This window comes from Solanum stenotomum, chromosome 5 (genome assembly GCF_019186545.1).
Source record: "Solanum stenotomum isolate F172 chromosome 5, ASM1918654v1, whole genome shotgun sequence".
Classification (NCBI taxonomy): Eukaryota; Viridiplantae; Streptophyta; class Magnoliopsida; order Solanales; family Solanaceae; genus Solanum; species Solanum stenotomum.
Window position 1 is genome coordinate 12,949,529 of NC_064286.1, and position 2,389 is coordinate 12,951,917.

Below are 2,389 nucleotides of genomic sequence, written 5' to 3' on the forward strand. Positions count from 1 at the left end.
TAGCCAGAACTAACCAACTTGCAGCTCCCTGGGGCAAAGATGTGGCAGAAGAACAACATTTGCTTGCTTGTTGATGCTCGTACTTCTTCCTGCTTATGCTAACTTGCTTTGTTTTGAAGGAACACAGTAGGTTGCGGTGGAGTTATACGTGTACGGTCAGATTCAGTTTGTGTAAAATGGACAGCAACAAGATTTTGGGTAAGAGCATGCGTTCGAGCAGAGTATTCTGCTCGGCGTCATGCCAGAAGAAGTCTGTTCTCTATTTCGTCAGCTGGGGAAGTCGGAGTTCCAAAATCCTATAGAAGGTGTTGCAAGTATGCACTGTATTAGTTAAAACTATGTAAAAATGAAGATTCAAATGAAGATGGTACTCTTGAGCCACTCTAATTAACTAAAAGGTCAAATGACAGCTATATCGAGTAGCCAATAAGGGTCGTATAATCCAAAATCAGTTAGTAAATTTTCAGGAGTATGGTCTCCAAATGCTGCATAGCAAAAACAACCATAGAGCATGTAGAAAACTGTTGTTACTGATACACTAATTAGAGTTGCATTTTTCATTGTTTTGGCTTCTGAGGGTGGGGATTTGATTGTATCCTGTATTATATAGGAAATTACTACGGCATCAAGTTAAACTACGAGGAATGAATGAAAAATGCTCCACATCATTTCCTGAATCTCCATAAGGATGAGGGAGTAAGAATTGGCAAAAGCAATAGCTCACAGTGCTTGTAAAGTTCTCCAAACTTTTTGCATTTCAGTCACAGTTCCAATGCTAACTCCAGTTAAACTTCCTCCAATTTTTTAGTTTCTTCAAAAAAAAAAGGTACATAAAAGTTAGAACTTGTAATGCTTCCTGGACCCTCCAAAAATGTAGCAATAGTAGGCTAGAAGGTGACAAACCTGCTACTTGAGCAATGCCTAAACCTAGACCGTTCGTCGAGCAGGTGAAAGAAAGTACAACAACAACAATTGAAAGCCATCAAATTTGATCAAAATCTGGAATTTGTGAGAAGATGGATTTCTATTACTCCAAATATGATGTAATAAGTAACAAAAGAGAATAAAAGCATAACAATAGTACCATCAATCCAACCAAGTTGAGCAATAGCAAGCCAAAGATAAAACGCTTGAACCAATAACAACAATTATAATATGAGCACTTGCAGCCCAAACGCAGGGAAATCCTCACCCTTGAAGTACCTGTCCAACATATCCTTGTTCTAGCTGCATACCTCAACTGCAAAATTGCTAGTAACAAGCTTCTCTCAGTTTGCTCACAATTATAATGTCGTGAAAGTAAAGAATAAGAATAACCTAAAGAAATTGGAGAAAACAGAGTATTTACAAACCTGTGCATCAATGGTAGTCCCAGAATATGAGGAGTCATAGCTTGGTTTGGCATGTAGCACCACAGATGGTCCTAGGGAGCTGGTTATGGGTACCAAACATCTCCACTGTATCCTAAATTTGAGGGAAAATAACTAAAAGAAAGCACTCAATATAGTTTTAGAAGTATTTCTTTCTTCAAAGGATTCAACAATTCAACACGATATGAAACTACTCTTACATCTCCAAGAATCTTAAAAATACTTCATTGACAATCATATTATTCTGGCAACACAAGTTGCTGAGAACATCTATCATCCTATTGTTGACCTCTAACTGATGACAAAGTTCGAAATAGAAAAATAAAGGAAGAAGGTAAAGAAAACATGATCTCTAACAACATATTACTCGTAGCAGTGGTTCACACAGAGAGAATATCAAATGTTTTTTGCATCATGCCAAAGGCGTATTGATGACCACTATGTCACATTTCGATATCATCTTATCGAGATCTTCCTCAAATTTTGCTCCAATTTGATTCTCTAACTCAAAATCCATCTTAATCCGCAACTGAGACAGTATTGCTTCCATGACCTCTGCTACTGTCAATCCAGTAACAGTAGCCGCTTTCATATCAGCATGATCTGATCCAATTCCACCTATCAGCAGAAGTTGTAAATTTTTTGCCTTCTTGATCCTTTCAGTCGTGACATAGGCAGGATGAAAAGGGGTCGAAATCAACACATGGAGATCAGGAATAAATGTTCCTACTATGACCGTTAAATTCTCCTCGCGTGAGCCATTTATTTTTTAAAACCTAAACACATACATGCATGTTTTAAACGAAAAAAACTACTCCTTTCAAGATGTGTGTAGTTGTACAAGCATGAAGAGTAAATCGGTAAAGGGACTATCTTTAGAAATGCATAGGCTTCAGTGGAGTAATGGATAGAACATGAGAGATTATAGATTAGCAGTAACTGACCACAATCTGGTCCTTCCTTTTCAGGAGTGACTATGTACTGATGACCTTTAGATTCTAACCATTCACGTATCCCCA

General features: G+C 37.7%; 1 long non-coding RNA gene across 1 annotated transcript; it reads right to left on the reverse strand.

The window, feature by feature from the left end:
* Nucleotides 1-671: 671 nt before the first annotated feature.
* Nucleotides 672-1,220, reverse strand: LOC125865853 (uncharacterized). The gene is made up of 3 exons (XR_007446406.1): nt 1,085-1,220; nt 904-999; nt 672-811 (listed from the first exon to the last, which is right to left on the reverse strand). It is a non-coding gene; the product is annotated as an uncharacterized LOC125865853 (long non-coding RNA).
* Between the last annotated feature and the right edge of the window lie 1,169 nt (nt 1,221-2,389).